This window comes from Sarcophilus harrisii, chromosome 3 (assembly GCF_902635505.1).
Source record: "Sarcophilus harrisii chromosome 3, mSarHar1.11, whole genome shotgun sequence".
In the NCBI taxonomy this organism is placed as follows: Eukaryota; Metazoa; Chordata; class Mammalia; order Dasyuromorphia; family Dasyuridae; genus Sarcophilus; species Sarcophilus harrisii.
In genome coordinates, this window is record NC_045428.1 from 514,985,619 (window position 1) to 514,998,052 (window position 12,434).

A 12,434-nucleotide genomic window follows, 5' to 3' on the forward strand; every position below is an offset into this window, starting at 1 on the left:
TGTCTAAAGACTTTATGCAGTGGGTTTGTATTGATTTTACTGGCTCTAATTCATCTGAGAATATGTTGCTGTAATGGTCCTATTTGTCTTAGTTGATGCTGGGCCATCTTTCTCATTTTTCTTATTGTTTGTTGTGGATAAGGATAATATCATTGAGCTGAGCATCCTCAGTTATCAGAGGATGGATGAATTTCTTTTAAAAAAATCTTTTTAAAATACACTTTTGGGATTATTTTTTTTTACATCACTTTAATCCTTAGTCTTCCATTTCCTGACCACTAAAACAAAAACAATTAAGCAAAAATATTGAATACATTTACAATGTATATAATATACTATCCTACTAGAGCCCTACCATTTTGTCATAAGGAGGAAAATGTCTCATAATGTCATCCTGTGATACTTTTATTTTTCTATTTTTCTGCATTTAACTTTCATTTAGTGATCTGTTCATTTGCATTGCTTTAGTCATTGTATTTATTGTTCTCTAGGTTCTGTTTACCTCACTTTGTATCAGTTTTTACAAACCCTCTCATATTTCTCTAAATTCTTCAATCATAATTCTTATTGTACAAGATATGTATTTATATGCATGTCAATTTCTTATGTCATAGAGATTAAACTTTTGTCTATGATATTTGCTGGAAACATTTTCCCTAATTTACTGTTTCTCTTCTAATTTAATCATCATTTTTGAATTCTCAGCACTTAGCCAGTGTGCTATGTAGTATGCTCTTAATAAATATAAATTGTATTGCATTTTATTGTATGATTGATTTTATTAATGAAAAAGCTTTTAGACTTTATATAGTTAAAATTGTTTCCCATGCTTATGATTTTCCTTTTTATTTTTACCATAATTTATTATAACAAATTATTATGGCATTTATAATATATGCATTATTACAATTTTATATTATGTTTATATTGTAATATAAATTACAATATGCAGTATTGTTATTATAATTTATTATACTTGTACTCCCTCCAACTGTGGATAAATACTTGTTTTTCAGTCATTCAATAGAATTTGACCTTATGGACTATACTGTCAGTAGAGTTTTCTTGGCAAAGATAGATATTGGAGTAATTTGCCATTTTCTTTTCCATTGGAGACTCTCAGATTTGAACTCATGTCTTCCTGATTTGGGGTCCAATGATCTATCCATTTAGCAATCGAGCTACCTATACTCTAATTCTATTATATGTATATATATATATATATATATGTATGTATACACACATGTATATATACACATATGTGTATGTATAAATGTTTGTATTTAATGACCTTCTTTATTCAGGATTCACATTCCTTTTAAGTTTATGGTGGTATATGGTATTTGAAGGTGTTCTAAACCTAAATTCTGCCAAACTGATTTCTAATTCTCCCTTCTTATCAAGAAGGGAATCTATTCCCACTAATTTCTGTTCTTGTATAAATAAAATGTCTTCTTGTGCACAGTTGCCTTTGTTTCTTATCTATCTAATCTGTTTTACTACCTACTTTTCTGTTTTTTAATGATAAGAAATTTTATTGAATATTATTAAATTTATGGTAATGCTATGCATACTTCATTTGTATTTTACATATTTTATTCATGAAGATTTTGTATATTTTCAGTTCTTTTGAAAAAAATTTTTTACTATTTTATTTAATTAAAAAAAAAAACCTTCCTCAATAATTTGATTTATATGGCAGTAAACCTGCACATTAATTAAAATAGTGGCATCATTTTAATTATATTTCCATGAGCAATGAATATTTCTTTAAGCACTGAAATCTTGGAATTGACTTTATGCAAAACTTTTGTGTGCCATCTTTTCTATTTCCTTTCCTGATTCTTTAGATTTTATTACCATACTCTATTGTGGGAACTTCTTAATTTCTTTCCTCATTTTTCAGGTCTTTTCAATGTTCTGTCTTTTTAATTAGAATATAATTTCCTCAATGTCAGGGACTATCCTTTTTTTGTTTGGATTTTTATTCCCAGAACTTGCACAATGCCTGACATATAGTAACCATTTAATGAATGTTTATTTTCTTGGCTTCCCTGGGTGTTTTAATGCTCATACATTTTATGCATTTTGTAGTTACTTTGAATGATATTTCTCATAATTATTTTCCTTGGTTCTGTTAATATTGTATGGAAATACTTGTGATTTCTATGGGTTTATTTTATATCTTGTTGGAATTAATAAGGTTAACCATCTTAATTAGTTTCTTTATTGATTTTATATCATTTCCTAAATACACCATTTTATCTGCAAAAAAAAAAGAATGCTTTTTCCTCTTTTTTGCCAATGTTTGTACAATTACTTTTTTTCCCTGACTTTTTTTTTTTACTGTAACTAGAGTTCTTATCATTATGTCAAATAATATTGAGAGAAAGGATACCCTTACTTTACCCATTTGTATTGAGAAACATTCTAAAGTTTCTTTAATTTGTAATAAATTCTTCATTACTAGTAATGTTTCTTCATTACAAATTGTGCTTCATCATATTGATGAAGGATCCTTCTATGTTTATGTTTTAAAAATCATAAATGAATATTATGTTTTGTCAAAAACCTTTTTGTATCTATTTTAAAAAATCATTGTTAAAAATTATTGTTTATATGATTGTGCTAGTTATTTTAAAATTTTGAACCATTCTTATATCCCTGATATGAGTGTTGATTGTTTTGTTGCTATATTGCTATAATCTCTTTGCAAAGACTTTTAAATTTGTTTGTTTTTGTTCATTCAGAACCTATGGTTCTCTTTCTCTGATTTCTCTCTTCTTTGTTTGGGTATCAGGACTATATTTGTGTCACAAATGAAGATAGATAGAGGACCTTTTCTCTATTTTTTAGAATAATGTTTGTGGTATAGGTTATCCATTAAAAAATATATATTTAATTAAATTTACTTATAATCAATTTGCTTCTTTTTACTTGTTTGCTGTTCCTTAATTAATAGTCTTTGATTTCTTTTTCTGATATTGGGGTGATATAGTTGTTTGTTGTTTTGTTTGTTTGAATATTTTATGCATTTGAAAATACTAATTAGTATCTTTTGAATTTTCTGTTTTGCTGGTATCTTTGAAGTAGTTTTTGAGGACTTTTTTATCTCTCGCTCTCTTTTTTTTTTTGTTCTGGTTGTTTTTTTCCTCTTGATGAAGTTAGGCAATGGTTTATTGATATGAAGCTCTTAGTCCCATCATTTCTATGATGTTATTTTTGCTTCTCTATTTGTTCTCTGAGTTTCAGTGTTTTGTTTTGAACTTATTGGCATGGTTGTTAGAATTTTGCTTTCTAGTCTTTTTTGAAAGCTTAATTCATTGCTCTGTTATTTTTTTCTATTTGGTTAACAAAGGTTTTCAGAGATATTCATTTCCCTCCCTAGATTCATCCTATAAATTTTATGTATTATTTCATTATCTTCATCAGAATTTTAGCATGAAAATATTTCTATGACTAGTTCTTTTACCTATTTGTTATTCAGGATGTCAAAACTTAGTTTTCATTTAGGTCCATATCATTTGCTCTTTTTTCAGTTTTTTTTTTTTCACCATTTTTATTGTTATGGCACATAAAGTATATAGATATTATATGTCAGCATTTGTTTATAATTCCTTCATATGATAACACACGATCAATTTTCATAAAAGAACAATGAAATGTTTATAGTTTATCTAGTAATTTGCTCAGTTCTATATTTTCTTTAACTTTCTGTTGGCTTTGTCTAGCTCTAAGAGTATATTTTTCTATTTTATTATTTTTATTTTATTTTATTTGTTATTATTATTTTGTTATTCATATCTGTTTTGCAGTTCACATGGCTCTTTTAAGAATTTAGCTAATTGGCATTTGGTTATATATATATTTAATATTATTATTTTTCATTGTCTGTTGTGACTTTAATCATAATGTAGCTTTCTTGTTTGTCTTTCTAGACTTTATCAACTGATCTGAGATTGTGATCTCAATTCTTACTTTTTAAAGTTGTCCAGAACATATCTTGCTTTATCCTCTCATTTTCATTCTGTTTGTACACATACGTTTTGAATAGGCTTCTTATACGCAACAAATTATTGGGTTTTATTTGCTAATTCATTTTACAATATTTTTAAAAGTTAACAGTTACAATTATGATGGCATTAAGAATTCATTTAGGATAGTAGAGTTGTTATGAGTCTTAGATCTGCCTTCTGAAAAATCTGTACCCTTTCTACTAACTTATGTTTGATATATTCTCAGGAGTCCTCCCCCCATCTTTTGTCCCTGATTGACAATCAGGAATCATTGAAGGTTTTTTTATTTGATTATTCATGTGATCTAAACTATAAAAAACATTTTTCAATGTGTAGATATGAAATTGGGAAGAAAGGCTAACACAATGGAAGAGAGAGATAAAATCCAAAAAGATATTTATAGAATATGAATTTATAGAATAAACTTTCCCTTCTACTCCCATTTCTTTTTTTCTTGCTTCTCTGTCTTCTCCATATTATTCTCTACTCACTCCTCTCTTGCTTATGGATTGAACCAATACCAAATGTCATTCCCAGCTGCTGGGAATACCAGCCCTAGTAAATTGTAGAGTTGAGCAAATGTTTAATAAGAACTTTTTTTTTTTTTTAAATAAAAACCATTGCATATAGCAAATTGTCTGGCTCTTTAACTTCTTTCACTAGAGGTCAGATATTTGAACTGTGAAATTAGCATTTAGAGTACCTTGCATAAACGCTCTTTGATTTCTGTCTTTAAGTGCAGCCAGGGTTCAGTGCAACTTAGTGAGACAGGCAGTATTTTGTGCCAGGCTAACCCTTTACTCTATTAATTTGTCCTTCCCCCAGGGGCACGTCTTTCCCTTGGACTGGATTTGAAAGAAGAAGGGACAATGCCTCTGAAATTAATAAGCATTCCACCTGTGGATTTCCCACAATAAGCATATTCTCACTCTCACTTTTAATTAATTTGAGGAAAGAAATCAACTTAAAGGAATTAGCATTGTATACTGTAAAGAGCACCTGAGTAGGAGCCAGGAGATTTGAAGTATGGCATCCTACTAGTCCTATGCTATGGAATCTTGGGAAATCATTACTTTCTTCATCCTGGAAAACTGGATTACATGATCTCAATGGTCCTTTGAAGCTCTAATGATCACGTGTTTCTTAGGGTAGCTGTTGATTCAGTGTTTCTGACCAGTAGTAGGAGCATCTTGAAATTTCACAGTGATGCCAGTTACAATCATTTGTCACAGCTAAAAGACCCTGAGTCATTGTGTTGTTGGCATTCAATCATTTCTACAGTTTACTGCATTTGTGACCTTGGTCAAGTAACAAAATTTCTTTCTTTCTAATTTCCTTCAACTCTAAAATATCTCTAAAATCAAAGGTGTCAAACTTGGGCTCAGCAATGCTGTTAAACCAGGTTAAAAATAATTGAGGAATGTTTAACAACAAAGTAAATGAAAATGCAATAAAACATAAATAATGTTTATTTGTGGTTTTCTAAGTCCATATATGGTTCATATTGGCCTGCTGATTTGAAAAACTCTTTATAATTCTAAATCATGGTAGGCAGGGCTTTGCATGGTCTTAATTAGGATTTCAATATGTGGAATAGAAGGGCTTGGGACTTCTGGGGGAGAGGTCAGGACAAGAGATGAGAAATGTGTAAGTACTATTCAAGGAATAATGTTTCTATGCATGTGTCCTTATGACATTCCTTCTGCCTATGGCTCTGCCCATTTCAACTCACCATGTTGTATCTGCTTAAGGTCTCAAGTTGTGACGGCTTTTGTTTAAGTGTTGGGGCCTTGTGTTTTAGACCCCTATTAAGTGTCATTTTTTCTGGTCTAGTACATAGTGGGCATTTTATAAATGCTTGTTGATTGATTGACTAATTGTTTGTTTAACACTAATGGATTTAATGGAAGAATTTGGGATCTATTTCTTTTAGAAACTATCAAACTTAAGCTAGTGCTTCTTAAGTTTTACTTCCTAAATTGTAGGGCCATACATTTATAACAGGAGTTGCTATCTGTAGAGTATGAACTGAGTTGTCCTGGCTAATTTCTTGAAAACATGTCCATCTTTGAAGGACCTGCCATTTTGGGATGATAAAGCAAATGGAGCTGGATGGTCTCCTCTGACCTGTGATGGTTGAAGGAAAGGGATGTCTGCATCAGATAGGATTGGCCACTAAAAAAAAAAAAAAAGTTTCTGCCCTGCTGAGGTCAAAGTAGCAATTCCTAGATCAAAATGAATGTGTGACAAATTCACCATTGCCAAAAGGTAGATTTATTTAGGAGAAAATATTATAGACAAAATGAAGAGCTAAAATAAGCACTAGGAATGACAAATATGAAGTAGATTTGGGAGAGCAATAGGGTTACTAAGGAAAAGAGTTTGGCAGAATCCCTTAAAGGCATGGGTATGCCATTGACTGGCAGATTAGATCCATAGAAGAATTTAGCACACTAATAGCTATAGGAAGGAGAAGGATGCCATTAGAGGGAAAAAATTATGAGGAGGAGAGAGAGTACCTCATAGTGGACGTAGTCTAGGAAAGGACTTAGCAAAGATCTTCATCATGAGAGGATAGGGAAATATAATCTTGGGGTTTCTCAGGGGAGGAGGGGAAGTGCCAGGGAAGAATTTGATATCTCAGAGAAAGGGATCAAGGAGGAACCAGATGGAATGCACCTGGTAGAACCAGATCCCAGATCTATAGATACACTATTCAATATCAAAAAGATTGTTTAAAGATGCCTTGAGTTTGAGGAATAGACTATAGAGGTTGATAAAGAGTTCCATTCCCATAATCACTTTATACAAATAAGATAGTATGGAACTTGGTTATGCTTAATAATGGCAAGTTGGGCTTAACAAGGGCAGAGAGTATGCTCAAAATCCACATTAAGCCTACCTTCAGGGCAGCTAAATGTTATAGTGCATAGAATAGAGGGCCTGGAGTCAGGAGGAACTGAGTTCAGATTTGACCACAGAGACTAACTAGTTGTGTGAGCCTGGGTAAGTCATTTCACCATTTGTCTCATTTTTCTCTCCCGAAAAATGAGCTGGAGAAGGGAATGGCAAACTGCTCCAATATCTTTGCCAAGAAATTTCAAATGGAGTTGAGGAATCAGACACAACTGAACAGTAACAACTGCCTTCAAGGTTCTTTCCTTCTTTATGATCCTTCTATAAGGGGATCATAGGGGTTTGCCAAGCCCTTTACAAATATCTTATTTTTTGGGGAGGAAACTGTAAACCCTCTTCCACCTTTGCCATGTGATGTTATGAGGACCTGGAAGCTAAAGCACCTGTCCTATTGGGTTAGCTTTAGGCTAGATCATGGCTCTCTGACTGTCTCTTTTGCTTTATGTCTCTTTGCCTAATTGCGAGTGACCAAGTTATGATCCTGAACTAAGCTTTTCTAGCTCAGAGGCTACCTTATGAATCTGAAGATGAGTCCAACAGGAGCTCCAAGAGACTTGGTAGAAATTGGTTGGAGAGTACAGAGCTGAGGTTGAATGCAAATGTTTTTAAAGTATCAATCTCCTTTTAAAGTATGATAGTCATTAAAGTTTCTGCTGCTTGTTTATATTTTTCTGACAATGAATTGTTTGAGTCACCCAAGTGGCAAGGTAAATTATGTGTTAGACTAAGAATCAGAAAGATCAGAGTTTAAAGCCAGGTTTAGATCCTTCTTAGCTGTGACCCTTGATGTAGGTGATGGTATACTAGATAATGAACCCCCAAAATTGGAGTTCAGTCATTTGAAGAATTTACAATGGCCACTCTCTTTGGCCAAAGACAGATTTATTTAGGGTCCAGACAAAATGTAGGGATTCAATAGATACCAAGAATGGTAAACATGAAACAGAGTTGGGAGAGCATAGAATGGGGTTTTAATAATTAATGATGGAAAGGGCAAGTTCCTTAGTGGAACTTGCCATTTACCAGGAGAAAGGAAGCACCCCATGAGGTTGGGGTATGCCCTTAGCTGGCAGGTTAAATCCTGAAAGGGATATAGCACCCCAAGGTTAGTTAGAGGCTATAAGGAGGAGACGTGGGGTTAGGAGAGAACACATGGGCATTGGGGAGGAATAAGGGAAAAGATACCATGAGGCAGAGTCCATGACAGATTGACCCAAAGGAAGGCAGCAGTGAAGTGATGGCCCATAAGTAGATTTTATAGGAGAATTTAACATCAGGGACATAAGTGGGATTTCTGACAGGACATGGCAAGGTGAGACTGCTCAAGATCCCTACAAAAGGTGGATCTCAGAGGTTTGACATAATTTGAATTCCTGACTGAACTACCTCACCCAGAGGGTGAGACCATGGAGCTTAACTGATCTCTATCAGTGTCTTCTTTCTGCTGTCAGTTTTTTCTCTGTCCAATTTACCATTAAGGGCCTTCTAGCAAATCATTTAACCTCAGTCTATTCAGTTTCCTCATCTGTAAAATGGGAATAACAATAGACCTTATGTCAGTATTGTTTTGAGAATAAAAATAAGATATTTGTAAAGGGCTTGGCAAACCTTAAAACATTATAAAAGTACTATCATTATAAATGCTGGTTATTACCATGTCTAGTATATATTTCTTTTGTTTAGAGGGAATAGCCATCCTATACTTGATCTACACCACATGTTGATTACCTTTCTACTTTTCTAGTAGAAGTAATACTTTGTATTACTTTTGAGCTTTAAGTGATTTTTCTACATTCTCCAGTAGAATATAAAGCATCAAAAAATGAGAAAAAAAATAAGAGAACATAAGTTTTCGTTTTCTTTGATTTCCCTGTCTTTTTTATTAGACACATCAATAAAATGGAATTTTTACTTCAAAGCAATTGTCTAGAAGCAAAAGTATAGAAAACATTATTCTTTAAGCTAATTTAAAAAATACTTATCTTTTCCCCCTCTTATTCTCTCCCGGCCAATTAAGAAGCCAAGAAAATGAAATCTTTTGTTACAAACATATATAGTCAATTAAAACAGTTTCCTGAACTGGTCATATCCAAAACCCATATTTCAATCTGCATTCAGAATCTGTCACTTTCTCTTGGGTTGTAGGATCTTCTTTTAGGAGCTCTTTTAAGAACTCCCCAGAACTGTACTAGGTTCACATTTGTGTAGCTCAGAGCTAATAAGTACCTTTTAATAAAGAAGTCAAGGAAGAGAGTCCTGTGCCCCAGTCCTCTGTGCCTGCCAGACACAGAGGGCAATGGTGTTTCAGACTAAGGAGTCTAAGCTGCTTTCTAATTGTATCTTTAACAACCAAGATGGGGCTTGGCTGGCAATCAGGGAAAAGAAATGCCAGTCAGCAAGATCCCTGATCACAGCAAAGTTGTCCAACAGTGACTGTGCTGCTCATTTTCTTATGCTTGACTTTGGATTACTTCCCTGGAACCTCTTCTCCTTGTTCAGGACTCTGAGATCTTCTCTACAATCTTCTCTTCTGCTTTCAGTTTTCCTTCCTTGGATTCTTTCAGTTTCCTGTAGGTCAGAGCTAACAAACATGTTCCAGACTAGTGCCTTCTATGTGCAGCCTAACCAGATCAACATGCAACTGGAAAATATTTAACAAAATAAATAAAAATACAACAAATCTAGAATAGCTAATTTATGGTTTTCTAAGTCAATATAACAAGAGGGATTCTTACACATAATTTAATGGCCCCTGTTTCCATTGGGTCTGACAATATTGTTGTAGAATACTCTTATTCACTCTGCTACCAGTGACTCTAACATTCAATCTGCCCCAAGGTTGGAGTTGATAGCATCCTCTTCATATCTAATGTGTTAATACTTATGGAACAGAAGAAGGAAGATCCTTCTGCTCATTCCCTTTTATCAATATGATTCTTATGACTAGGAGTTATTATTCCTAATCTGATCCCCTGATATATTTGCCTCACTTGGAGCAGGAAGGTGATTCAGGAACTAGTTTTTCACAAACACATTAATATGACTCAGTCAGTTAATAAGCATTTATTTAGCATCTGCTAATTGTCAGACACTGAAGGAAAATACAAAAATTAAGACAGCCTCTGTTCTCAAGGACCTTATATTCTAATTGGGGGATAATACACACACACACATATACACACACATTCATACATATACATATGTATATATATGCATATTACATACACACATATATATACATACATATTATGTGTGTACATATACACAAACATATATATGCATGCAATAAATTCTCTGCTCTGGACACCATTTTCTCTCCTCTTTCTGTCTCTATCTTTCTCTCTCATAAATGCATATAGATAAATGTTATATAACATATAAACAGATAGATCTATATAGCTATATAACATTCCTGTACTTTGATGATGATCTATGTGATTCATAGTTAGTTCCTATATTACTTGAGAGTCATGTTGCAGAATGTATTCAATAGGGAATTTAAATTGTGATATACATCATTATAAATGCTAGTTATTACTATGTTTATTATATATTTCTTTTGTATAGAAGAAATAGCCACATAATACTTGATCCACCCTGCATATTGATACCTTTCTATTCTCCTAGTAGAAATAGTACTTTGCACTACTTTTGAGCTTCAAGTGATTTTCATAGGTTCTCCATTAAAGGGTAAAGAGTCAAAAAATGTGAAAAGAAAAAAATAAGACAATGAATTTTCTTCTTCTTTGATTTTCCTGTCTTTTTTATTAGACACATCAGTAAAATGGAATTTTTATTTCAAAGCAATTCCTGTTTAGCCTAAATTTTGCATATTAAAAAAATAGTATCTTTATTTTCTCCCCATGTTAAATTTAATCTCCCATCTTAAAATTAAAAAAAAAAAAAGAGTTCCAATTGTATTCTCTCCTCCTTTCTCCTCCCCCTTCACTGAGATAATAAACAATCTGATAGAGATCATACATGTGCAATCATGCAAAATATTTCCATAAATCCTACATATCTGTTCTTCCATAATTGAGCTTAATTCTTTGTCACTGGAAAAGAGCCAGCAGTACGCATCCCTCTCAGACTGTGATAGAAAAGAACAAGATAATAAAGTGTAGAAGTCAAATCTAGAAATGGAATTAGAAAGATATTTTGATGAGTTCATTACTTATTCCTAGATTTCTTTCTGTTAACTAGTCTTCATCTAACTTCTCCTTATCTAATGAGACCAAATGAGATGAAATACGATACTAATTATAAAGTGCCTAGCACAGTTGAGCAAATGCTATAAAAATCTAAGCTATTATTATTATTATTATTTCTCAACCTGAGATCTCTTAGCCATTATTCCCCTATGAGCCTTAATCCCACCTCTCTTTCTTTCCTTCCTCTTTTGAAAGTCTATGAGATTATACTTAAAGTAAACTTAAATTTGTAGTTAGTGATGGGATACAGGGGTGAAGAAGTGCTGAATCCCAAAAATATATTGGGGTTTCAGAGTTTTCCCCTATAGACCACCAAATGTTGGGGCAGGAATATACCCCAAAAAGTATTTTGGGGTTTCAGATTGATGTCGTGGGTTGTCTCAAAATAATTTGTAGGCCTAGAGCATCTCCAAATCAAGAGGCAAAGATTTTATTATGCTGGTGACAGCAGGAAAATTTCCCTATGGCTTTTTTGGCAATTAATAAGGGGAAAGACAATTAATGAGCGGGAAATATCATTAAGGAAGAAGATGTCATAAGGCATGTCAAGTTCCTAATGAACCTACAATAACAAGGGGAAAGATACCAAAAGGAAGCAAAATTAACTTGGTATCATAAAGCTGATGGGCAGTTGCTAATGAGTCCACAATGCCACGAGGCAGGCTAAATTCCCAAATATGTTGGAGAGGAAGGGAAACTAAGGTACTGGTAGGTTCTTTTATAGAGGAAAAAATAATCTTGGAAGTTGACATCATAACTTGGCCTTTTGATTGGATTCGGTAACTTTTGGGATTAGGGTGAATTTGTCAAAGTGGACAAGGAACAAAAGGCCTTCTTAAGAACAAAAGGTCCATTTAAAGAGATAATCAGTACTCCTCCCTGCTTATCTGTGGGAGTAGCGTGGCTCTCTCCAATCTAGGACCATCAATCAAGAATCAAGAACCCCATCAGTTAGAATGGCATAATGATAACTGCCACATGTCTCTTTAAAGTTTGCAAAAATGTTTTACTTACATTATATCATTTTGGCATCATGATGATCTTATAAAGTAGGTACTTTGGATACTGTATTATTTAATGAATTTATATCATGTATAGACATAGATATATAGATATAGAACTAAGGTTTTGAGAAGTTAACTCATTTCCCCATGGTCACCCAACTTTTAAGGGTTAGAGGCAAGATAAGAAAATGAAGTCTTTTTTGGCCCTAAGCCCAGCAGTCTTTGTGCTTTGCTGCTATTCCTTGGATAGTGGAATATTCACTTAAGATAGAAACAGAAGTGCTGAC